This window comes from Pinus tabuliformis, chromosome 3_1, assembly GCF_031772625.1.
Source record: "Pinus tabuliformis cultivar Carrire ecotype Pingquan chromosome 3_1, CPIR1, whole genome shotgun sequence".
Taxonomy (NCBI): Eukaryota; Viridiplantae; Streptophyta; class Pinopsida; order Pinales; family Pinaceae; genus Pinus; species Pinus tabuliformis.
In genome coordinates this window covers 137,507,375-137,534,970 of record NC_142301.1, presented here as the reverse complement: position 1 = coordinate 137,534,970, position 27,596 = coordinate 137,507,375, and positions in this window count along the sequence as shown.

Here is a 27,596-nt window from a genome sequence, read left to right as displayed (position 1 = left end):
GAATAAAAATGAATGTATAAATCAACATACATTTTTAAATGCAAGATAAAAATCTTATAGCGTTGATGTAGAAATTGAATCTGGGTAGTTGCGTACAACATCATCCAACTATCTTTATTCAACAATTCAACCATTTGTTCTTGTATTTTCATGTAAACTTTGTGACTGAATAGATAAAGTAAAAAAATTTAATATAACGATATGTATAACAAATACTACCAAGAAATTATAATCTAGAAATAACTAAAAATAATTCAACAAACTTACTTTTGAAATTCCTCACACGTTTTGTCCAATGATAATTCTCTTGACTTCACATGAGATAATATTGCTTTGACAAGGTTTTCATCCTTCACTCCTTGCAATGCTCTCCATGGTGTGATAGTCATATTTCTGGAAGTTGCTTCATTTCAGGACCTGATTTACTACGGCTACATATCAATGTTTTAGACTTTTTGACCTTTTGGTTTTTAATGCCAATGTTCTCCCACATTGTAAAAATGTCATTAATCAATTCCCGTATCTCTCCATTTCTAAATTCCAACTAGAAAATGTTATCAATACTTCTCAATATATCAGAATGTACTTTTCCGCCTTTTGAGTTGATTTTTTCCTCAATTTGATAGTCTATTTCCATACAACATTCCTTTCAAAATTCTAGAGTAATATTTATCTTATCCCCACCACATTTTTCCTCAAATTAATTATGAATAAATATAACCCTTTGGATGAAAGTCATAGACATCCTATATTTATTATCTATATTATGATCGCATGCCAATAACTTTACTTTTGTATCTAATAAACCAACATAAATTATACATTTCATTGTTTCAAAATGTGGGTTATTGGGATATTCCTCCATCAATTTCCTTTGAGATTCTACAAAATGGTCCCCCCCAAGCACATAATAATTGTATTCAAAACATTTTGACTTATCAAATGCTTCTTTGTTGGGAACTTGAAATGTATCAACAAGAAGCACATAATCAACCACATGAGCATATGGATTGTACCTCATCAATGTCTTCAAGTTGTGAACACCCAGGTGGTGTGGATTTATGATTTGATATTTAAATTGTCGTTCACTTGGCTTATAGATTTGTCTCACATTAAGCTGAAATGTACAACCACCCTCAATTAAGTTTGTCTTTGTCAATTTATGTCGAATGGAATTTTGTTTTGTTTTAATAATGTCATCCTCTAAATCAACTCCTGGAGTAATGATTTCCCTGCTTTTTTTTAAATTTTTATTAGGATCTTCACTGTTGGCCTTGACTACTTGAGAATGATCAACTTTCATTTTCTTCCTTATCTTTTCTTCTAGATAAGTAACATTCTCATCATTAACTAGAATAGAGACATTCTTGGGCATTTTTACTTTTGGTTTTTTCTGGCGCTTCTCCTTTCTAACATCAGTTCTAATCTCATTCCTAGTAATGAAAACATATTCTTCAATTTTAATTTCAACTTCCTCATCTTCAAAAGTAACATGTCTACTTTTGTTAGATTTATCCACTATAGACATTCTTTGTTGATCCCTTGGATGTAGTTTTGTAGCATCATGAATTACTATTTTTTTCTTGTTTTCCATATCTTCTTCTGATCCTGAGTAGAAACTGTTGACAACATTCATAATATCTTGCTCTATGAAATGAATACCTCCCAACATAATTGAAAGATTTTCAATAAAATTCTGTCAAAAAAAATATCATATGTCAATCAAAACTAAGTTATAAAAATATAATGATACAGTTACAATAATGCAAAACACATAAATATGAATATAAATACTTACCATATCTTGTGCAATCAACAATGTAAACTTTGAAATGGGAACTGATACTGTTACCCGTTTCGTAGAGATAGCAAAAAAATGACCTGATTTTCAAAAGTGGCGATGCAGAATACACATGTTTTTTTTAGAACATGGTTTTTGGAACTTTATTTTTTTTTCATGTTCAAGGATGAAATCAAGTTTTAGAATGGTAGTGATTTTCATGCTGATTTTAAAAAGTGAGTATTCTGCATCACACCCTTTTTTTAAAAGACCTATTTTTTGACTTTTAATTTTCTAGTGTGTGAAATGTAAAAAATTATTTTCTAAATTTGATAGTTTTTGAAGTCGTCATTTTATTCATATTTTCTTGTTCTCTATCTTAATTCTTTTTTTTTTAGGGGGGTTTTCATTGTTTTGCGTTTTTAAATTAGAAAGTCGATAGTTTGAATTTTAGATAATCTACATATTTATACATCCTTAATTAATTTTTCAATCCACATGAAATAATTGTTTCTAGAAAACAACATTTTTTAACAATGGACATAAAAATAACCATTTTTAACATAAATATAACAAAAAAACTAAACGTTTTGATAATTTTTTGCTAGAATTAACATGTCAATCACAATTTTTATACAAAAATATTAACTAAAAATGGTCAAATAATAGTTTTTTTTATGAATTTCATGTCAAAAAAATAATAATAACAACTTTTTTTTTTCAAAAAATAATAATTAACTTAAAAATCAATGCGAAAATCACAGTTGTGCTCTCTCTTTCTTTCACATACCAGACTCTTGATGGAAATTTCACCTCTTTTGAACTTTTCCAATCTGAGATTAGCTTCTTATCACTTAAAGCACTTGAAATATTTGTAGGCATGAGCTCAGGTGGAGTTCGTTCACCAATGTTTTTTAAAGATACACCTTTAAGACTCTTTGGTCCAGAAAGATTCACAAAAATTTTCCTTGATGCCATTTTCCTAAAAAAAAACACATAAATTAGTAAATAAAAAAACATATTAACTTAAATTAACAACAAAAATATACCATAAATTTTTTATTTGTATAATCAGAATTGCCCAGCCACCTCTAACGGGCAGGCGGGTCGATGGGCGAGCGGGAGGTCAGGTGAGGGATAATGAGACTAAGTGCACAATTAGGCAAGTATGGGCGAGCCCCTACCCATGCGCCCCCCACAACCCCCTGATGACTACATTGAAGCCCCGGCCCCATTAACTTATTCCTCTCATGAGAGATCTCTTGTCTGGATTCACTACACATTAATAATTAAAGTAACACGCCTGATCCAATCTCCGAAAATGATGATGATGACAAATCCCTCGATATGATTACCAAGTTATTGTACTCCTTGCATCCATCAAATCTGTGTTTTCTCTTTGTTTCGCTCGCCAACTCTGTATTTCTTCGTGGTCCATCTTTTGCATGCCACGCTAGATGTTTGTTTTCAGCTGAATTTCCTGTTTGAACGAAGTTTCCTAAGCTTCTCCCCCTCCCCGGTCCCCCTCCCCTCCCGTCCCCTACCCCCTACGGTCCCCCCACACTCCCGCGCCCCATCCCCCCTCGCCCCCCGCCCCCGCCCCCCTCCATCGCCCCAAACCCCCGCGCGCCCCCCCCATCCCCCAAACCCCCTACACCCCCCAACCCCTCCCCGAGGGAGCAAACTTGTTTGAATAACAATAGAAAAGGTGTTTGGTTTTTTCAATGCATGGATAGAGAGTGATTTGTTGTTGATATTTAAGTAATGATATTTTGTTTATGATTGAATTTCAACTTAATATTTAGGCCTTCCGTTGTGATAAGAACATACATGTTTGACATAATATTCTAGTGTAAAAATGTTGTTTCTACATTGATACATAGCTTAATCTCAAGTCTTTTACAAGTAGTTAAAGTGCCAAAAGGCACATGCAAGGGAGGTTGTGGGCTATTAGCTATAGAGCAATGAATACTACCATAGAGGAACACAACAATCACAAAAGGAGTCATTTGTGAGGAGATAATTGAGACTTAAATAAATATGGATAAGTAGGTGGCAATCTAAAACAACTTAACATATCTTCCTTATTGTGTAGAAATCAATTTTAGTAATGTGATTGCGTGCATAAAATGAGTAAATATTTCCTTCAAACTTAAATCATTTAAACATCAAGCTTTGCATAGATGGTTTGTTTATTGAGTTATCAACATGAATAGTGCATGGTTTATTACCTTTTGCAAAGATTGGCCTTTGAAGAAATTTTGTATGAAATGTTTTGACAACATTTATCCTTCTATTAAAAATGTAAATATTAGAAGATATACTTCCATTATTTTGGAGTTCCACCTAGGTTTCCATTGTGTCTTTTCTAAGCCATTTTTCCTTCAGTGTAAGCATGTGTACAAATTTATTTATTTATTTATTAGAAAAAGTCAGAACAACAATTAGAAGCCCCGCTTCACTCTAACAGTGATAATCGTAATAATTAGAAAATATGATGGTATTCAACCTTGATTGAGGAATCCCCATGTATGGTCCATGTATTAGATATAGAATATGGATATGCAAGCATTGAGAAACATTTCTTGGAATTTGAATTGCTCAACTTTTCATTCCTTTTGAGCATGACCTTTTTTTTTTAAATTTTTTTAAATGCACTCAGGAATGCTAAAGTAACAGTGTTTTCTCAAATTTCAAATATAAAATGTTATCCTTTGCTAGACATTCATATGCATACATCAAATTCACATACTAACAAATAAATGCATTTTTTCCAACACATAAATGTAAAGACCTTATTTTTAAACATGTGTTTTATTTAATATTATCCTCACATTGATGAGTAGGGAGCCATGTAACATTAATTCCGATGTGATTATTCAACAATAGTAAACACATCATTTGCTTTATAAATCGTTATTAAAAGAAAAATGGCATAATGTCACTACTTTTGGGATTGTGTTAATCGATGAGACACAACTCTATAGTATTGTTTCAAGGTTTCAGATAGAGTATATAAATAATTGCTTCTCCAATCCACTAATAAGTATGCCTTTCTTATTTATGTAATGCTATGATTTTCATATATGAATGTTCAACTATGTTGCCATTATTATTTGGGTTAAATCAATTACATATAGCCAAACATTATTTCCATTGATACCAGTAACCATTTTAAAATGCTAAAATCTCAAGTTTTTGTAGTTATTGAAAAGCATCTCGATACATGCAAAGCCAAAATTATAGGTAAAAGCCCATGTTTTGTTGTGTGGTCTCTCATGATCGCAAAGGGAGCAATGAGCAGAACAGGAAATGGGTGGTTTTGTGAATTTTGTTTTGAATTGAATTGAGTTCCTCCACCTACCACCCACTGCGCATTAACGAGATTGAGATGGAGAGTCACATTTAGGAGGATCTAGGTAGATTTAGATTCTGACAGTGACAAAAGCACATCATATGGTGCTGCATCGAGGTTGGAGGAGTGCCGACCGGAGCCCGAAGTTCTTTTGGACGAGAACAGAATACAGGCAATTCCTCCACCTCACTAAACTACTATAAAAAAAATTGATATTTTATTTTAAAATAATTTTAATTTCTCACAAATTATATTTATAACCCCACAAAATTAATGATTTCATCTATATAAACGAATAAAAAAAATAAAAATAAAAATTTCAAAAATTATTTTTTATTTTCAAAATATTTCATTTAACAATTCTTTTAAATTTGATAGACTTTATAAAATCAAAATAATTACAATATAACCTACCGTAAACATATATAAAAATAAAACATCACCCTAACAAAAAAGGACCTAAAACCTAAACTTAAAGCAAAAATTAAAAACTAAAAGTCAATCTCACAAAATAATTTATTATCCGATTCCACAAAAGATAAAAACACATTACCTTTGTCCAATTCCTCAAAAGATAAAAACACATTGCCTTTCTTATTTAATGTCAATATTGCAACAAAAATTATTATCCGATTCCCCAAAAGATAAAAACACATTGCCCTTGTTTTTTAATATCAATTTCACAAAAACAATTATTGTCCTATTACCCACTCGATAAAAACACATTGCCTTCGTTTTCTCAAGGCTAATCTCCCAAAAAAATATTATTCTCCGATTTCTCATGACCAGACGTAAGTGCGCGCACTTCGACATTGGGGTGCTGAAAGGTAAGGAAAGCGGAGAGCGCTTCATTATTCAGCCTTCTGGCGGTTAAATTTTATATAAAACTGTATGACTTCTGGCGGGTCGATTCTGGGAATCGACTCGCCGCCGGTCGGGCGGGGCGGGGCGGTCGATTCCCGGAATCAACCGGTCGGGTGGCGCTGCTCATTCCTCCTTCTCTATCATGGGGAAAGAAGGGTTTCCCTCAGTTGGTGCATTTCGTTATGGTTGCACCCATCCCAGGGTTCTACATAATAGTGGAGCCTTCCCATGGTGATTAGACGACTGCACATTACTGCGTACACAACTCGAGCTTATAACGGGCATGCTTTTGTAAAATTCAACCTCCTTTCCGGTTGTTTTTCTTAATGAACTATTTTCATCGCTGTCAGAGTTTATATACAATTCTAATCAGGTAGTGAAGTTGGATACTAACCGGATCACACTCTCATGAATTTGTGACTACGGGGAAGTACTCCCTAACTTTGGGGTTTCTTGGTAAGTGGTAAAATTTACTCTGTGAATTCTAGTCGTAAAATTTACTTTGGGGTTTCTAGTCGTTACTCTCAGGTGTATGAAATCGATGAGATCCACTCTGAAATTTTCTTTTCTGTCTCATCCAAGTTTTTCCTCCGAGAATTTAGATTCTCAAATTATGGGTTGACTAAAGATTATTTAATTGTAAATAGAGGCCGTGTCCAGTTTTCTGGTTTGACGGGATTCATAAACCCTCAGGGTTGGAACCCCTACCTGGAATTTTTTGTAATTTAAATTACGACCTTCCCGACCTTGAACTTAAACACTATGCATAATTTTGTTTTTTAATTAAGGATTGTAGAATGTTTCTCATGTATTTATATATATACGCATGGGTTCTAGAAATTTTATTTTGTTTTAAGCTACCATAAATCTTCTAGCTACAGATATATAGTGTTATTTTGAAATGGAGTTATTCTTTGGTAGAACTGTCTTTTTGCTAAACCTTGTTTTAGAAATGCTAATGGTATTGGCTCCATTGCATAACATGATAAATGTTAAACATGCAATAATGAGAGTGTCTTCTATTACTCTCTTTTGTATACGTCTATTCTAATTCCATTATTATAATTCTTTTCGTCTATTCTAATTCCAACGGAGCAGCGCCACCCGACCGGTCGATTCCAGGAATCGACCGCCCCGCCTCGCCCGACCGGCGATGGGTCGATTCCCGGAATCGACCCGCCAGAAGTCATACAATTTTATATAAAATTTAACCGCCAGAAGGCTGAATAATGAAGCGCTCTCCGCTTTCCTTACCTTTCAGCACCCCAATGTCGAAGTGCGTGCACTTACGTCTGGTCATGAGAAATCGGAGAATAATAATTTTTTGGGAGATTAGCCTTGAGAAAACGAAGGCAGTGTGTTTTTATCGAGTGGGTAATCGGACAATAATTGTTTTTGTGAAATTGATATTAAAAAACAAGGGCAATGTGTTTTTATCTTTTGGGGAATCGGATAATAATTTTTGTTGCAATATTGACATTAAATAAGAAAGGCAATGTGTTTTTATCTTTTGGGGAATTGGACAAAGGTAATGTGTTTTTATCTTTTGTGGAATCGGATAATAAATTATTTTGCGAGATTGACTTTTAGTTTTTAATTTTTGCTTTAAGTTTAGGTTTTAGGTCCTTTTTTGTTAGGGTGATGTTTTATTTTTATATATGTTTACGGTAGGTTATATTGTAATTATTTTGATTTTATAAAGTCTATTAAATTTAAAAGAATTGTTAAATGAAATATTTTGAAAATAAAAAATAATTTTTGAAATTTGAATTTTTATTTTTTTTATTCGTTTATATAGATGAAATCATTAATTTTGTGGGGTTATAAATATAATTTGTGAGAAATTAAAATTATTTTAAAATAAAATATCAATTTTTTTTTATAGTAGTTTAGTGAGGTGGAGGAATTGCCTGTATTCTGTTCTCATCCAAAAGAACTTCGGGCTCCGGTCGGCACTCCTCCAACCTCGACGCAGCACCATGTGATGTGCTTTTGTCACTGTCAGAATCTAAATCTACCTAGATCCTCCTAAATGTGACTCTCCATCTCAATCTCGTTAATGCGCAGTGGGTGGTAGGTGGAGGAACTCAATTCAATTCAAAACAAAATTCATAAAACCACCCATTTCCTGTTCTGCTCATTGCTCCCTTTGCGATCATGAGAGACCACACAACAAAACATGGGCTTTTACCTATAATTTTGGCTTTGCATGTATCGAGATGCTTTTCAATAACTACAAAAACTTGAGATTTTAGCATTTTAAAATGGTTACTGGTATCAATGGAAATAATGTTTGGCTATATGTAATTGATTTAACCCAAATAATAATGGCAACATAGTTGAACATTCATATATGAAAATCATAGCATTACATAAATAAGAAAGGCATACTTATTAGTGGATTGGAGAAGCAATTATTTATATACTCTATCTGAAACCTTGAAACAATACTATAGAGTTGTGTCTCATCGATTAACACAATCCCAAAAGTAGTGACATTATGTCATTTTTCTTTTAATAACGATTTATAAAGCAAATGATGTGTTTACTCTTGTTGAATAATCACATCGGAATTAATGTTACATGGCTCCCTACTCATCAATGTGAGGATAATATTAAATAAAACACATGTTTAAAAATAAGGTCTTTACATTTATGTGTTGGAAAAAATGCATTTATTTGTTAGTATGTGAATTTGATGTATGCATATGAATGTCTAGCAAAGGATAACATTTTATATTTGAAATTTGAGAAAACACTGTTACTTTAGCATTCCTAAGTGCATTTGAAAAAATTTAAAAAACAAAAGGTCATGCTCAAAAGGAATGAAAAGTTGAGCAATTCAAATTCCAAGAAATGTTTCTCAATGCTTGCATATCCATATTCTATATCTAATACATGGACCATACATGGGGATTCCTCAATCAAGGTTGAATACCATCATATTTTCTAATTATTACGATTATCACTATTAGAGTGAAGCGGGGCTTCTAATTGTTGTTCTGACTTTTTCTAATAAATAAATAAATAAATTTGTACACATGCTTACACTGAAGGAAAAATGGCTTTGAAAAGACACAATGGAAACCTAGGTGGAACTCCAAAATAATGGAAGTATATCTTCTAATATTTACATTTTTAATAGAAGGATAAATGTTGTCAAAACATTTCATACAAAATTTCTTCAAAGGCCAATCTTTGCAAAAGGTAATAAACCATGCACTATTCATGTTGATAACTCAATAAACAAACCATCTATGCAAAGCTTGATGTTTAAATGATTTAAGTTTGAAGGAAATATTTACTCATTTTATGCATGCAATCACATTACTAAAACTGATTTCTACACAATAAGGAAGATATGTTAAGTTGTTTTAGATTGCCACCTACTTATCCATATTTATTTAAGTCTCAATTATCTCCTCACAAATGACTCCTTTTGTGATTGTTGTGTCCCTCTATGGTAGTATTCATTGCTCTTTAGCTAATAGCCCACAACCTCCCTTGCATGTGCCTTTTGGCACTTTAACTACTTGTAAAAGACTTGAGATTAAGCTATGTATCAATGTAGAAACAACATTTTTACACTAGAATATGATGTCAAACATGGGTAAGGGGGGTGCAGGGGGGGTGGGGGGGGAGGGGGGTAGGGTAGGGGGTTGGGGGGGGGGGGGGGGGGGGGGTAGTGGTTGGGGGAGGGGGGGGGGTAGGGTAAGGGTAGGGGGGTGGCGGGGGGTGGGGGGTAAGGTAAGGGTGGGGGGTGGGGGAAGGTAGGGGGTAGGGGTAAGGGTAGGGTGGAGGGGGGTAGGGCGCGAGGCCCATGGGGCCGGCGTTAAGGAAGGGGGGCAGGAGTTGAGATTGGAGGGGAATGGGAGTTAGGGGGTGGGCTTATGGGGAGGAGAGTTGTGGGGTAGGGAAGGAAGAGTTGGGGAAATGGTGCATGGGTGGGTGAGTTGGGGGTGGCAAGGGCTGGCACATGGGTAGGGCAGAAGGGGGAAGAGGGCATGGGTGAATGGGAAAGATTGGTAATGGGTTGGGGGAAGGGGACATGACGACGACCTACCCACGGTTATTGGGTGATTGAGTTTGAATAATTGTTTAAGACAGTTTATATAACTGATGTATGCATCATATCTTCAAATAAAATTAATGTTTTCCATATTTTGTTAAATGAGAAGTTATGAAGCATTTTTATGTTGTTGGATTATGTCTTAAGTATGATAAATTTTATTGTTTAAATATCTACAATGCAATATCAAATTAGAGATATACTGTCTGTTTTATTCAGTATACAAATAAAGACTTTTGAATTCATTCAGTGATATAATTTGTTCATAATGTCATGTTTTTTTAGTTTTATAGTTGAAAAAATTTCAATTTCTTTTGTATCTAGCATGTTGTGGTTGAAAACATGTTAAATTTATACTTAGGAAAGAAAAATGATATTCTACCAGAAACATTAATGTGTTTTTTCCTTAAAATTTAACTTTGTTTGAGACATAAAAAATTGGTTTTATTAGCATTTTTTAAAAGGTTTGAAAATTGACCCTAAAAAAAAAAATCATTATTCCAGTATCAACACTTTCGTTTTGAAGCTATATTTTGCACGAAAATTTCGTAGTAAATTTCGTAGTCACTGCCATTTGTAAAACACGTTCAAAATTGACACCTAAAAAAAAAACATCGTTCCAGTATACACACTTTTCGTTTTTAGCACTGTTTTTGATGTTTTTTTTGGGTTTTTTGGCCAGAGTTCCCGTTTTGAGTTTATAGTTCCCGTTTCAAAGTTTACATTATTAATCTCATTTACGTTTTGATTACACATATTTGTAGATTCTTATGTCGTGTCATACATTGACAATGATAACTGATATTTAATCTTGACTTGGGCAGTTTTGTAAGTACGTAAACAACTTCAGTGTCCGGTATCAAACATATGTCTAGTACTTTTCCCAACACCTCATAAAGTCCACTATCATTAGGGATATCAATGTATAGATATATCTATAGATGTTGTTCACCTTCTTTATTTTTCACATACCATAAATTTTTTGTATGCTTCACTTCTTTTGATTTCTTCCAATATGAAATCATCTTCTTATTGATTGAGGTGCTTGATAGATTTGTAGTTATTAGCTCAGGTTTGGTTCGTTCAACAATGTTTTTTGAGGATCCACCTTTAATTTTAGCAGTTTTTGGTCTAGAAATATTCATAGAAATCTTCCTTGATGCTATTTTCCTGCAAAAAATACACACACACACACACACACACATATATATATATATATATATATATGATAAATTATAAAAAAAAGCAATAGCTTAAATAAACAAACAAAATGAAACAAAATCTAAAAACGATAAATAATCATAAATCATAAATAATTTTGTAAAACATAACTTTAAAAAAAATTAAAAAATTAAAAAAAAAATGGCCTGCCACCCCCACAGGTCCATTGGGCCATGGGGGTGGGGTGAGAAGGGGATGCATTCAACCCTCTCCCTCCCCACCCCTGTGGTGATTCTCAGAATCAAGCTTCCACCCCCATGGTCCTATTGGGCCATGGGGGAGGGGATGAAGGGGCTACCTACAACCCCTCCCGTCCCACCCCCGCAGTCCAATGGGCCCGTGGGGGTGGAGGCCTCGCATGGGAGGGGCAAGGGGGTTGCATGCCCCCTCCCGCCCCACCCTTGTGGCCCAACAGGCCCGTGGGGGTGTAGGCCCAATTCTAGGAATCAACCCTCACCCTTGGCAGGCTGGGCTGCAGGGGTGGGTATCTCTGATAGGCACGATCAGGCCCAACACGCCCACTGTGGAAGTAGTGGCCTTCTACCTACCATGGGGCTATCGAGTAAGCCTATCTCATCTACATTTTTAATTTCTAAAAAAAATCTGTATTTCAATAATAAAAATTTAAATATTATTTTATTGGAATATGTTTTTGGTATGGTATTTTACATGAAGATAAAAACCCAATTGACACATAACTACTAGTAAACCTATTGGAGTTTAAGACTTGCACACAACAAAAGGGAAACTAACTTTTCAAATGCGATAATCTTTCATTGAATATGTTGTCGATAAGAATGTAGTTTCTCCACAAAACTCTAAGTATTTTAACGAACCTCGAAAATCCTTGATGTGATGTGAGGAATAGTGAAAAAGAAATTTATGATATGGCGGAAATTATGGAATTGTTCTACGGAACGATGAATGTGGGATTAATTTGTTTTTATTAAAACTTTAAGATATAAATCTTGTTATGGCGATATAGTAAATTATGATAAAGTGAACATTATAGAATTGTTTTACCACATGGTGAATGTGGTATTAATTTCTTTATTATAAAAACTTAACATATAAACCGTGTTATGGCGATATAGCAATTTATTTTAAATGTGTGATAGAAGATATAATAAAAATTAAAAGAAACATTCAATTGTCTAGTAAATGTTATAAAGTTGAAGTATAAAATTAATTTAGGTAAAATATTTAGTTTACAATTTTAATTTAAATATTTAGTTTAAAAGATTAATTTCATAAGAAAATTTTAGTTAAAAGTTTTCAATAAATTGTAGAAGAAAATTTTGGAGGAAAGTACATGAAATGAAATTTTTGGATGGAAACATTTCAAAGAAAAAATTTAGAGGAAAGCTTTGGAGGGAAAATTTCATTCTTTAAGCTATATATTATCATTAGGAGAGAGTTCATTTGTATCATTCAACCCTTTCTGTTTGAAAGGCATGGATTCTTTTGATAGTGAAATTTCGTTTTGTGAAGCATCAACATCTTTGTTGCGTAACAACTCTTCATATTGATGAATATAACGAAAATTCTTACACTATGAATAGAGAATCAAATCTTCCACTTAGTCTTAATCCTAAGGACCATGAGAGAAGCACTAATGAAGGGCAAGATGAAGAATTTCAAATAAACAAAGAGTCACGGTTTCCACTTAGTCCTAATCCTATAGACTATGAGAGCAGCACTGATGAAGAGCATGATGAATATTTTCAAATAAATAAAGAGTCATGTTTTCCACTTAGTCCTAATCTTGTGGACCATGAGAGCAGCAGTGATGAAGAGCATGATGAATAATTTCAAATGAATATAGAATCGTAGTGTCCACTTAGTCCTAATCCTATGGACTATGAGATCAACATTGATGAAGATCATGATGAAGAATTTCAAATGAATAGACAGTCACGGTGTCCACTTAGTCCTAATCCTATCCATTATGAGAACAGTAGTGATGAAGATCATAATGAAGAATTTCAAATAAATAAAGAGTCATGGTTTCCACTTATTCCTAATCCTATCGACTATGGGAGCAGTAATGATGAAGAGCATGATGAAGAATTTCAAATGAATAGAGAGTCATAGTTTCCACTTACTCATAATCCTATGGAATATGAGAGTAACAATGATGAAGGCTGGGATGAAGAATTTCCAATAAATCAAGAGCCACATTTTCCACCTAGTCCCAGTCCGAAGGATTATGAGAGTGGTAGTGACGAAGGATAGATGAAGCACTTAGTCCTAATCCTAAGGACTATGAGAGCAGCAATGATGAAGGGAAGGATGAAGCACTTAATCCTAATCCTAAGGACTATGAGAGCAGCAGTGATGAAGGGCGGTATGAATAATTTCAAGTAAAGAGTCACAATTTTCACATAGTCCTAATCCTATGGACTATGAGGTAAGCACTGGCAATGCACATGATGAAGAATATCCAATAAACATCGTGTCAAATTTTCCATTTAGTCCTAATTCTAAGGACTATGAGGGTATCACTAAAGAGGCGAAAGATGAATAATATCCTCAAAGTTAGTATTTCAAAAGCACAGGTGATCATAGTGAGGATAATATTTCTCATAATGATTATGAAAATTCTTATACAGATGATGATCGAATGATGGAGATGTTGCAAGCAAATATTGTATTGAGGAGTAGGAGCAGACCTTTTCGTATCAATCTAAGATGTTCTAATAATACAAGGGGTAGAGTAGAATATATCACAACAAGAAGTCCTATCAATTCTATCATTTCAAGTGAATGTTGTTAAGAAGATTCCTTGAAACATATGGATTCCAATTTTTCATTGGATAAAAGGAAGAGATATTTGTCAATGAATAAAAGCGTGCAAAATTCATATTTAGTGGGGTGCATGCAATCTACATTGTCAGGTTATGGTTACCATATTGGGTATTTATTCATCTATAGGAAGGCTTTCAAAATGTTTCATTCAATGGGTAATTTTTGTCTGTCAAGAATCCAAGAAAAATTGGAAAAGGATCCCACATTTTATTCAGAAGTATGTCATGAACGACGGTTTGGGCCATTTTCAAATAATTTAATGTCATGTATGAAAGACTTATTTTCAATACATGGAGAGTGTATTCCAAATAAATAGACAATACATGTTCCAGATAATTTCTCAAGACGAGAAATCTACAACTTATACAAAGAATATGCAGAAAGTGTTGAAGGAAATGGTCGATTTATTAACAATATTTTGTGAATATATGGAAGAAAGAATTCAACAATGTCCATATTCCTAACAAGACAAGGATGGGGATTTGTAGTAGATGTTCTTCTCTTAAATCAAGATAAATGTGAAGGGGCAGAAAGAGGTAATAATTCATAACATTAATGAATTTCTTTTATGTTGTGTAGATTTCATTGTCAAAGCACTTCAAGAGTATCGCGGACAACAAAAAAGTGAAAGGAAAAAGTTGTACAAGCATTGAAATAAGTGTTATGATAATCCAAATAAATATTTGGGTTTGATAATTGATGGTATGGACCAGAATAAAACACTTCTAGCACATTTTGTTCGCACACCCAAAAATTTATAGGAGGAAAGTTGTATTCAGTATCACTTGGTCGGTTGTTTGGTCTTCAATGGGAAAATGTTCCCAAGGGTATACTTCAAAACTCTGAATATTCATAATGATGCAAGTATGACAATAACCATAATTCATGATGTGCTTTCTCATTGGTCTGGTAATATTCCTGAAGTTTTGTATCTACAATTGGACAACACTTGTCATGAAAACAAAAATTCTCATCAATGATTTGATCAATAAACAGAGTGGGATAGTTATCTTTTGGGCATGCGTGATTGATGTTGTGATAATCAAAACAAACTCCGCTCATGCCCTACTTTTTAGTAACAGCTACAATGTTAGAAGCCCAATCTGTTAATGGGATTAGATAGATGAAACCAGCTTTTAAAATCTTTTCAACCTCTACCTTAATAGCAATAGCCTTCCTAGGATGCACGAGATGGATTTGTTGACGAACAGGATTCACACCAGGATACATGGGTATTTCATGCACCACAATAGCTGGATCAATACTAGGCATTTCCTCATATGACCAATCGAAGACATCGTGAAATTATTTAAAAATATCGATGTAAAACCTGATCTCATCAGGAGGATAGGAAACCCCAATATGAACATTCTCAACAATCCCAGGCTTAACAGAAATGTCGAGAGGCATGGTTGGAGTAATGCTCCCCATATTACCTTCAAACAAGACTTTGTGCACCAAAACAAGCGTTTGAAGTGGATGCATCGAGTTATGATAAATGAAAGCTTCGAGACACGATGTAATTTCACTTAGGCTTGGAAGAAATAAAGAACGATGATGAATATTGTTCCAAGGAGCTTTTTCTAGAGACATAACCTCAACAATACCCTTTTCAGTGGTGAGTGTCTCATTCAAAGGATCTGAGGAATCCCAAGAACACTGAAACAATTTCATGGTAAACCTATTCCAATGGACTTAGTGCATGGAATCACCAAACAAATCAATCTGGTCCAGAGAAGGAATAATCTAAGGATATATAGAGACAGAGATCATATTGATCGAGGAGACATTTGGAGGTGGGAGAGAAATGTTCCCATTAGAGCAGAATATTTAAAAATACATGCCCCCATGCTCTCATATGGAATGTCAGTATTTCCCACATACGGAACATTGTCATTCGAAGCACCAAAAGAGAAAAAGGAAAATTGGTCGACGGTGACTATTTTTCCTTCATGAGGAAAACGGAGCACCTGGAACAAAGAGGAAACCACACAAAACATGGCATGGGTCCAACTTCACTGGAGAAGAAGGTTGTAATTAATATTTCCATCTACAACTTACACTTCTAGCTCAACAGATTTTCCTTCCAAAGTGATAGGAAAATTTGTGAGAATACCATATGGACGAGAGCCTTTACCATCAGAGGCCTCAATGACAGTCTGATGGATCATCTTTCCTTTTATAATAACTTGAATAAGAAAAGAAATCTAATGAGGAAGACGAGGAACATCATTTTCAAGATCAAAAGTAATCAAACTACAATTAGAAGAATCAAAAGCTCTTATAATAAATAACAATGATTTCCACTGCATTCCACATGTCTAGAGGACTTCCAAAACAGGCATTGTCGAAGGCACTTGAGCTAGATCTTTGACTATACTATAATGTTGTGCAGCTCTAGCATTCGATTATAGGATGATTTTCAAAGCACACTTTTGGGAGGTGGTCGAAGAACGAGCTCATTATTAAGTCACTCAATATGGATCAGACCAGAACTAGGTGGAGTAGAAGTAGAAGGCACATCTGTAGCTTAGTTCTCCATTGTTTACTTAGAGGGGTTTGATAACCCTTCGATCGAGTAGTGACAAAGATGGGAAATGAACCCTACATCATGAAAAATTGAGAACCAAAGGAGGCAGAGGATTGTGGTTATTCTACCAACTGATTCTGTTGAGATGGAAATGGTTCTTTCAAAACAATCAGAGTCCCTTTCAATAAAAGACTAACTTCAGCACGTCGGGGACAATCCTTGGTATAATGGTCTTCCCCACAAATGACTCAAGGATATTTCAGCTTTCATTTGGAGGCATCATCGATAGATAATTTGGGAGGATCTTGTTTTGGGGTATCAGATCCGGCTTTGTCTTTACCCTTTTTCTTACCTTTTGAGGCTTTATCTACCACGGTAGACTGGATGATGTGGACCTCGGAGGTTTTACCAGGATTAGATGATTTTCCAAAGGATGATTGGAACCAGTATCAGAGACATATTTATGCTTCGTAGAAGCTTTGATGGAAGTCTGAGACATTAATCCAATTATACCATCAACAGGTGGTGCATCAGGAGACTTTGAAGATGCTGAATTCGAAGATGGCCTTGGAGGATCAGGAAACATCTCATATAGAATGCCAGATTTAGAATAGACTAAGTCTAGGTACTGAGCACGGGCAAAATATTGGTCCTCAATAACACATCCACCCATTGCTATATTTGCGGAAATTGTGTTTACGAATGATTTTGTGGACCATTTAGTTAACAACTCATCCAAAATTTCAAATATGATGAGGTGACATCGATGTCTCCATTCATGAATATGATCGAAAATGTGGGTCGCAATATCGTGCTTCAGGGATGCGACAAAATGAGTACCAGTTTCATATCGAACTGGCAATTGGAAGTGGGTGAGGAAGGCCATAGCCAAAGAGTTAAAATCAGCATTGGTAGCTCGAGGAAACTGGATATACCATTTTGCAGCATCACCTATCAAGGTTCACTGAAAGAGGCGGAGACAAATAGAATCATCAACATAAGAATTAGAAGAACACCATAAGTGATATGTCATCAAATGGGCCTGAGGGTCCTCTTTATATTTTAATTCAAACTTAGGGAAATTGCTCGAAATTTTAGTAGGAACTGGAGGCCAGTAAGGTGATTTGAAAATGGGATCATTGGTAAGTCTCAAGACATTAAGTCTCGAGACATCAAGCAGTTCCAATATGGCTAAAAATGACAATTGAAGATTAAAGGTCATGTAAGGCCTTTGAGGAGGCCTAATCTGTGGGCTTCAACCGTTTTGGTAAGGATTTTTCCCTTAAAGTGGAGGATTTTGACCATAAGGGATCTGATTCTACCCCCACTGAAGGGTACCTTAACCATAAGGTGGATTATGTCTAGGGTAGGTTTGATATTGACCTACCATAGGCAGTTGATAAGCATTATATGCGGCATATGGATTGTAACGTTGCTGCACCTATTAACCCTAGACGTAAAGTGGTTGGACCTACTGTTGCAGGAGTTAACCTTGTGTCTGCAAGGTTTGACCTCATTGATATACAAGTTGAACTTGTTGATGCAAGGCTTGACCTTGCTGCTGCAAAGGTTGGCCTTACAGATACAAAGGTTGAGTAGTTTTTTGAAAAAATTGTGCTTGTTGTTGCAAAGGCTATTGAAAATGCTACAAAGGTTTCCCCTATTACTTCAAAGGTTTCCCTTGCTGTTGTAACGATTTCCCTTGCTGTTGTAATGGTTTCCCTTGCTATTGCAGGGGTTATTAGACAATTCCTTGAGGGATACCTTGCGAGTATTGGTAAGTTTCAAATGGGATTTTACCATATCCACCCAGAATAGTGGATTGACCAGGTTGCACAAGAGGTCTTGCTTGTGGAATATAGGGCGTATTTTGCAATGCTTGTGAAACATATGGGACATAAGCTTGTTGGAGTGGTATCTGGGTTGTGTAAGGTTATTGATACTGGATATTACCTAACCAGGATGGACCAACAAGGTTGGGAATACCATGATAATAAGTTTGATTGACTCCAAGCATGTCAGGTTGTGATCCACTCACATGGGTTCCGCCTGACATGAGAGGAACTCTTTGATTCCCCCCCCCCCCAAGTGGTGGTACATTTTTCCACTTGACAGAGGGATTGAGGAACTTGCAGATGTTTGAACCAAAATAGTTGGTTATACCGGAATGGAAGGTTGAAACGACTATAAAGGTTGCGATGGAACCGTCGGTTGAATGGGAATTGACATGACAACAGTTTGCACAAGAATTTGAGAGGTAACGTTCGGGATAAATGAACCAGAAATAGGTGTGGCATTTCATTACCAAATAGGATTTTGGTACAAAGAGGAAGCAATGGGAATTCCAGAAACTAATTGAGCTACGGTTGTATAACCATGTGGAAGCACAGCCCCACTGGTTTCAGGAAATGTGTGAGACGAGACTCTTCCCATAAAAGGAAAGCCTTCTGGAGGAAATTCATATTATCTCTCTTCATCAACATGAGGAGTGTGGGTAGCGAAAACTTCTGAATGACCTTGAGGAGAGGTTGGAATCTCACCTTTTGAATCCATGGGTGGAAACAGCTAGCGAGGAGGAATTCAAGATGTACAAGGAGATAACTCTAAAGGAACTCCAGGTCAATCGTAGGGACTGTAAGGATGATAAGGAGATATCACAAGAGGATCAAATAACAGATTTGGAGGATATAAGACAAACCTCTATGGACTCTGTTAGTGTCAGTCTTTCCAGCCTTCCTCCAGTGATCAAATATGCTCTTACAAAGTGGTCTCAGAGTGTCAAGGTCAAATTTTGTCATTTCAGTGAGTCTTCAAGCAAAATTTGGTCACTAGGCATTAGGTCTAGGGTTTGATTTCACTCTTTTCAAAATTTCCCAAATGCCAATCTATGTCACTATTCAGCTGAGTCTATCATCATTCATAGGGTTGTCATTATCATGTCAGTGTCTAATGAGTCATTTTACACCTTGTTCATGCTTCAGTTGCGCCTAGGTAAGGTCATTTCCCTCTCCTAGGGTTTTGAAGGCAATTTCTCTTGGATGGTCAAATCATTAGCAAAACTTGTATCCAGATGTTCATACACCTTCCCCTATCATTAATGTACCTTATTAAACACTTCCCATCACTGAGATTCCCCAAATTCCTCATTTTCCCACAAACCCTAGTTTCTAGCTACAACCTGGTAATTTTCTAGGTTGGGCCTGTGTTTTGCCCTTTTGGACCCCTTCCCCTCACTCAATCTCTGAGATTCCACTTTCTCCTACTTCCTAACATCCCTCCCTACTTCCAAAAATTTCCCCAAGAATTTAGAAGCCCCTTATCCCCTTCATTTCGCTTCATTTCGACAAAATTCCTTGTTTCACACATCGGGATAAGTTTCACTCAAAAGATGTTTCAGAGAAATCAAAGATGAATTTTGGAAAACTGAGAGATTTTTTTGTCCACAACATTAAAGAAGAAAAACCTCCTTCACTTTTTTCACATGTGTCATGGTTTTAGAGAAATGTCAAAAATACAATCACCAGATCCAAGGAGGTTGGCCAAGGCACTAAATCGACGGAAAAGGCCCGATCCACTCCAAATTTTGGCCAAAGCCTTTTTGACTGAGCATGGTACTTGATTGGGGACTCCCAGCCCAAATTTCAAGAAATTTGGAGAAAATTTTGTCAATTGTGAAATTTTTGTATTGAAAACAGGTTTTTGCCCTCAACGCGTAGCGCGCCGCGCGCTACCGTGAAGATGGGCAACTCCTTTTCATGAAAACTCAGTATTTTTGGATTTTTCATGCAAAAATACACTTGCTCAGCAATTGCCAAGAAATTTCACCAAGTTTTGAGCCTCCAAAAGGTCAAAAAACAAGCAAAAAATGACTTTCTGCCACCTTTTTGACACACAGGAAGCAGTCTTGGCAGATTGCAATTTGGGAGGGGCAAATGGTAACCAAATTCTGAAATTCCACTTGGGTTGGAAATTAGACATCCAGACTTTCCAACAAGCCCACTTTTGCCTCATTTGGACATCGGGAAGTGCCTCAAAAGCAGGCCCAAAGGCGCGCTACGCGTTGAGATTCAGGGGGCTACGCATCAGGCCATTTTCACAGAAATGCACCTACAGCTCAGCAAAACGCAGTTTTGACTAGGTTTGACTTTTTGGAGTGGATTTTGATCCTCCTTGATGTAAATGATGTAATTTTATGATACTTTGACACTTATTTATCTCTTCTAGAAGATTCATTCATGAAATAGGCAAAAATTTAATGAATGAATTGGTTTCCTAGCTTATAGAGGCAAGTTGTTTTGACTGCCTAGATTTTAGTGATCAGTTTGGAATTGGTTGAAACAACTCCTAGGATAGTGAGCTCGACCCCTAGAGGCAAGGAAAGATGTTATATTGCCTATATTATGTACTTTCTTGGTCATTTTCATTGTTGGACTCTTGAGGGAGAAAGCTTCTATTGTATTACTCATTGTATCTCTGCAACTTTTGGCAAAGGAAGACCAGGGTTTTGCAGTCCTTTTTGGGATTCCTGTGGTTACATGTATTGATGGTGTGTTTCTATTTGTACTTGTAAGTTTTTTACGTGAATCATCTTCTTACTTTTCCTTCTGCAAATTAGGCAAATGAAGTGTTAAGGTAGAATTCATGGTTGCTATGCTCTGCCTTTAAATTTGCTTGATATCAATGTTTTCATCTGTTTAAGGAGGATTCAAGGTGTTTACTTGCTCTCCTTAGCTCCTCACCAGTCATTCTTGCCCATCTGACTCTTTCAAAGGCAACAATACAGTCTCCTACCTTGCCCCAAAGAACCCCCTGCAAAAACTGTGTCCAATCCCCGCACCCAAAATTGCCTTTCCCCAACTTTCCACCGAAACCCTGAAAATCGCAAATCAAACCTTTTTATCAGTTTACTAGCCTAAAATCAGTGTTCTTTATTGGTTATCTCTTCCCGTTGAATATCTTTGCCGAGATAGACCGGAGAGAGCCCTCTCCTGCCCCGTAGGGCTAGCTACGAGGCTAAGTGGTTTGATGTTGCCTTGGAGTTTGCCTTTCTCAGCCTGAGGTGAAATTTCAAGCGCTAACATATTGGCGACCATACTAGGGAAAAAAAAATTGTTTGTGGGTTGATGTGTTTGTTTTATAAGCTACAGACGGAGCCTGAAGTTATGCCAGGTAGCCTTCGAAACGCTTTTGCTTTGCATTAGCGGAAGTAGATAAACGCTGCTTCAGTCAATCTCTGGTCTAGCTTGTAAACGTGACATCTAACTTGTTAATTACCCCAGTACATGTATCAAGTTCAGATTTGATTGTTGATGGTGGACAACGATCAGACACTTGAAAGGCTGAAATCATTCACCCGACGACTCTAAATCAGTTTCGAGATCAGATCCAAAGACTCCACTGCAGGATGATCCCGACCAGCAAAAACATGAAAGGACAACATGGACAGATCAGGTACTCAAGTTGGAATTTCATCCAAGACATTTTGTTCTTTGTTCTAAATTATTTCTTCTCTTTTCCTGAGAATGTAAATAAGGCTTTGCAAAGTATAGTATGCTTGAGAAAAGATCCTAGGCCTACAGTTGATTCTTTCCCTTTGAAGATTGTGAATACCAAAGATTTGCATACCTTTGAGCTTGATCAAGACCTTTCTTCTAAATCTTGTGATGACCATCTTCAGATTGATGAACCTCAAAAGACCAAGACCGATTCTATACCTATTGTACATACCCCTACACCTTGTAAAATTCCAGATCGGTATAAACCTCTTGTTTTACCTTCTGTTCTTCATGCTTTCCCCAAAAACTATGATCTATACTTGCCGAGGTTTGATGGTGAAAGTAAGAATGTCAACGCTGAGCAACATGTGCAGAAATTTGAGTCTTTTCTAGACCTTTTTGAAGTTGATAGCGAAGATGTTAGTATAAGGCTTTTTGCTCTTTCTTTGTAAGCCAAAGTGAAGAGTTGGTTCAAAGCCCTGCCTGATGCAAGCATTTCAGATTTCCAGCAGTTTGTCAAAGTTTTTCTCGACAGGTGGATGATCGGGCAGAACCTTTTCTTGATTGTAGAAGAGTATAACCAGCTGAAAAGATTGCCAGGGGAGACAGTACAACAGTTTTCAGCCAGATTTAACCAAGTTTATTATTCGATGCCAGTTGATATAAGGCCTACTCCTAGATCTTCTCTCTTGCACTATCCGAGTGCCTTTGATCCGGAAATGGAGTTTCAGCTGAGAGAAAGGGATATTGCAACACTTCACGAGATGCACATCTGCTGATCCGAAGGGCAAGAATGAAAGAAGAAGAGATGAAAAACATAGATCCGGAAGAATCAACATCTCTAGAGGTGAAACTTGACATTTTGGTAAGTGCCGTGGAAAAGATGATGGACAAGATCAACGCAAGGAATGATTATGATGTTCAAGCTCATGGCTCGCTGATTGAAGAAGAACAAGTTGTTGATCCAAAACATTTTGTTTCTTATCCTAGTTGTCATAGATCTGATAATGATTGTCTTATATATCATCTTGGAGAAGAGAGATCTATTGATATGACATGTATGATTGATGATGTGTTTTATAGTGATGATTTGCCTCATTTTGATCAGTATGATGATGATTATGTTCTCCAAACAGAAGTTACTATTGCAGACGAACCAGCAGCTAGTTTGTGGGAGGAGGAAGTTCACTTACAGCAGCTCGAGTACAATGATCAAATGATGCATAGCAGCTATGACATTGACAAGGAAAGTGCAGTAAAGTTTGAAGTAAGTGAAGGATCTTTTCCTTTTTGCTTTGATTCATGTCAGTTCATCAGAGACAACTTCCATGCAATCAGAAATCAAATGTCAACAAGTCTTGATTTGAATCATCTTGAGAGCAATGAAAATTTTGTTCAAGACTTCTCATATTCAGATTTGCAACCCCCGAAAGCCATTGATTGTCAAGTTGTAGCCGAAGACTTGGAAGTGGATACACATGATTTAATGATTCAAGGTGACTCCGTACCATTCTGTTTTGAATCATTTCAGTTTTTGAAGGGTAGATTGCATAGTAAATCTTCAAATGAACAGCCTATAACAAATCAGCAATCTCTCAGTGTTAATGTTGAGGATGAGGCAGATAACAAAATTCTTGAGCAGCCTGTAGCATCAGATTTGCAGCCACCAAATGAAATTGAAGGGCAGATTACAGATGAAGCTGTGGAAGACGAAATACATGATTTGATGATGCAGGAAGATTCTATACCCTTTTGTTTCGAAGCATTTCAGTTTATAAGGCAGAATCTTCGTAAAATCTCTCAAGAAAAAGATGAACAGCTAGAAGGATGTCATACATTTTCAATGGATACATTGCATCAGTCTGTTCAAGTTTTTCATGATCCAATAGCTGATGTTTTGGATGAGGTTTGCAGTCAAAGTCTTTCTCCATTGACTATATGTGAGCTTGAAACGTGTATTGATACAAATTTGATCAGGCAGCCGATTTCTTTCTCATTTTCAGCAGAGGTCTCGTCACAAGGCTCAGATCAAAGTTTGCATTCATGGTATGAGGAAAAGAGAAGTAATCCATTGGATGAGCTAAGTTCCAGTGTGCTTGAATTTCAAGATCCTTATGCAGTGTTTTTGGAGGCGGATAGAGAATTCATATCATTCAACGGATCTGTTTCTAAGTTATCATGGGAGTTGCCTTTCAATAGTTCTCTCTTGTTGTTCATAAGTGAGCACTTGCAGAAAATTCGAACAGTAGACGGGATACTTACTTGGTTGCACTGGTTGTTTCATTTCACTTGATCAGGTGATGAATGAAACTGTTAGAGTAGGTTTTGATGAATAAGCTCCCCTTTGAGCATAATTTCTAGTTTGTCGGTTGTGTTTAAGTATCGAGTCAGTTTTTAGTTGAGTGAGAGTCAATTTGTGTTGTCAAGTCATCAGTTTTCAGTCATGCATTTCAGCTTGAGTTTTTGACTCCATTGCCCAATGGATGAAGGCACTGTCTAGCTCTTCCAGAGATCTGTCGTTCTTGGCACCTCCAAGGAGCTACCATCCCCATTGGAGCCAATGTTAGTGTCAGTCTTTCCAGCCTTCCTCCAGTGATCAAATATGCTCTTACAAAGTGGTCTCAGAGTGTCAAGGTCAAATTTTGTCATTTCAGTGAGTCTTCAAGCAAAATTTGGTCACTAGGCATTAGGTCTAGGGTTTGCTTTCACTCTTTTCAAAATTGCCCAAATGCCAATCTATGTCACTATTCAGCTGAGTCTATCATCATTCATAGGGTTTTCATTATCATGTCAGTGTCTAATGAGTCATTTTACACCTTGTTCATGCTTCAGTTGCGCCTAGGTAAGGTCATTTCCCTCTCCTAGGGTTTTGAAGGCAATTTCTCTTGGATGGTCAAATCATTAGCAAAACTTGTATCCAGATGTTCATACACCTTCCCCTATCATTAATGTACCTTATTAAACACTTCCCATCACTGAGATTCCCCAAATTCCTCATTTTCCCACAAACCCTAGTTTCTAGCTACAACCTGGCAATTTTCTAGGTTGGGCCTGTGTTTTGCCCTTTTGGACCCCTTCCCCTCACTCAATCTCTGAGATTCCACTTTCCCCTACTTCCTAACATCCCTCCTTACTTCCAAAAAGTTCCCCAAGAATTTAGAAGCCCCTTATCCCCTTCATTTCGCTTCATTTCGACAAAATTCCTTGTTTCACACATCGGGATAAGTTTCACTCAAAAGATGTTTTAGAGAAATCAAAGATGAATTTTGGAAAACTGAGAGATTTTTTTGTCCACAACATGCCAAAGAAGAAAAACCTCCTTCACTTTTTGCAAAGGTGTCATGGTTTTAGAGAAATGTCAAAAATACAATCGCCAGATCCAAGGAGGTTGGCCAAGGCACTAAAACGACGGAAAAGGCCCGATCCACTCCAAATTTTGGCCAAAGCCTTTTTGACTGAGCATGGTACTTGATTGGGGACTCCCAGCCCAAATTTCAAGAAATTTGGAGAAAATTTTGTCAATTGTGAAATTTTTGTATTGAAAACAGGTTTTTGCCCTCAACGCGTAGCACGCCGCGCGCTACCGTGAAGATGGGCAACTCCTTTTCATGAAAACTCAGCATTTTTGGATTTTTCATGCAAAAATACACTTGCTCAGCAATTTCCAAGAAATTTCACCAAGTTTTGAGCCTCCAAAAGGTCAAAAAACAAGCAAAAAATGACTTTCTGCCACCTTTTTGACACACAGGAAGCAGTCTTGGGAGATTGCAATTTTGGAGGGGCAAATGGTCACCAAATTCATAAATTCCACTTGGGTTGGAAAGTAGACATCCAGACCGTTCCAACAAGCCCACTTTTGCCTCATTTTGACACCGGGAAGTGCCTCAAAACCAGGCCCAAAGGCGCGCTATGCGTTGAGATTCAGGGCACTACGCATCAGGCCATTTTCACAGAAATGCACCTACAGCTCAGAAAAACGCAGTTTTGACTAGGTTTGACTTTTTGGAGTGGATTTTGATCCTCCTTGATGTAAATGATGTAATTTTATGATACTTTGACACTTATTTATCTCTTCTAGAAGATTCATTCATGAAATAGGCAAAAATTTAATGAATGAATTGTTTTCCTAGCTTATAGAGGCAAGTTGTTTTGACTGCCTAGATTTTAGTGCTTAGTTTGGAATTGGTTGAAACAGCTCCTAAGATAGTGAGCTAGACCCATAGAGGCAAGGAAAGATGTTAGATTTCCTATATTATGTACTTTCTTGGTCATTTTCATGGTTGGACTCTTGAGGGAGAAAGCTTCTATTGTATTACTCATTGTATCTCTGCAATGTTTGGCAAAGGAAGACCAGGGTTTTGCAGTCCTTTTTGGGATTCCTGTGGTTGCATGTATTGATGGTGTGTTTCTCTTTGTACTTGTAAGTTTGTTACGTGAATCATCTTCTTACTTTTCCTTCTGCAAATTAGGCAAATGAAGTGTTAAGGTAGAATTCATGGTTGCTATGCTCTGCCTTTAAATTTGCTTAATATCAATGTTTTCATCTGTTTAAGGAGGATTCAAGGTGTTTACTTGCTCTCCTTAGCTCCTCACCAGTCATTCTTGCCCATCTGACTCTTTCAAAGGCATCAATACAGTCTCCTACCTTGCCCCAAAGAACCCCCTGCAAAAACTGTGTCCAATCCCCACACCCAATTTGCCTTTCCCCAACTTTCCACCAAAACCCTGAAAATCACAAATCAAACCTTTTTATCAGTTTACTAGCCTAAAATCAGTGTTCTTTATTGGTTATCTCTGCCCGTTGAAGATCTTTGCCGAGATAGACTGGAGAGAGCCCTCTCCTGCCCCGTAGGGCTAGCTACGAGGCTAAGTGGTTTGATGTTGCCTTGGAGTTTGCCTTTCTTAGCCTGAGGTGAAATTTCAAGCGCTAACAGACTCTTAGAGGTTTCTGGATCAGACTCTTGAGGTGACAAATAATCTAAAGGAGGAGGACAAGAAGCAAGGGGTTGGATTCTTGGAACAATTCCAAGTTCAAAGCCTTGAGCTTCAAGTGACTGTGGAATCTTTGGATGAACTCCTTGTGAACACCCTTTAGTAGCAGACAATGAAGGGGAACTTTGGGGTGAACTCAATAGTTCAGCCATGATGACTTTCTCTCAAAAGAAGAAGAAGAAGAGATGATTCATTGAAGGCTGATTTAAAATTAAAAGTTACTTGAAATTACTCAATATTGGGCCAAGAAGCAACTGCATGGGTTCGACATGTTATCGTTGGCAATTAATTGCATTGACATGAAACAACAAATAAATCAAAATGGGTAATAACTAGGCAAGAGGGTTTACCAACTATCCATGAACCGCAATATACACCCCAGCCAAAACCAAGGACTTAACGTATGGTGGCTAATCTCCCCGAATGTTGTGTTTGGTGTATCATGTTTACAAGGTGGCTGACTCAATTACCTATGGCTAAGG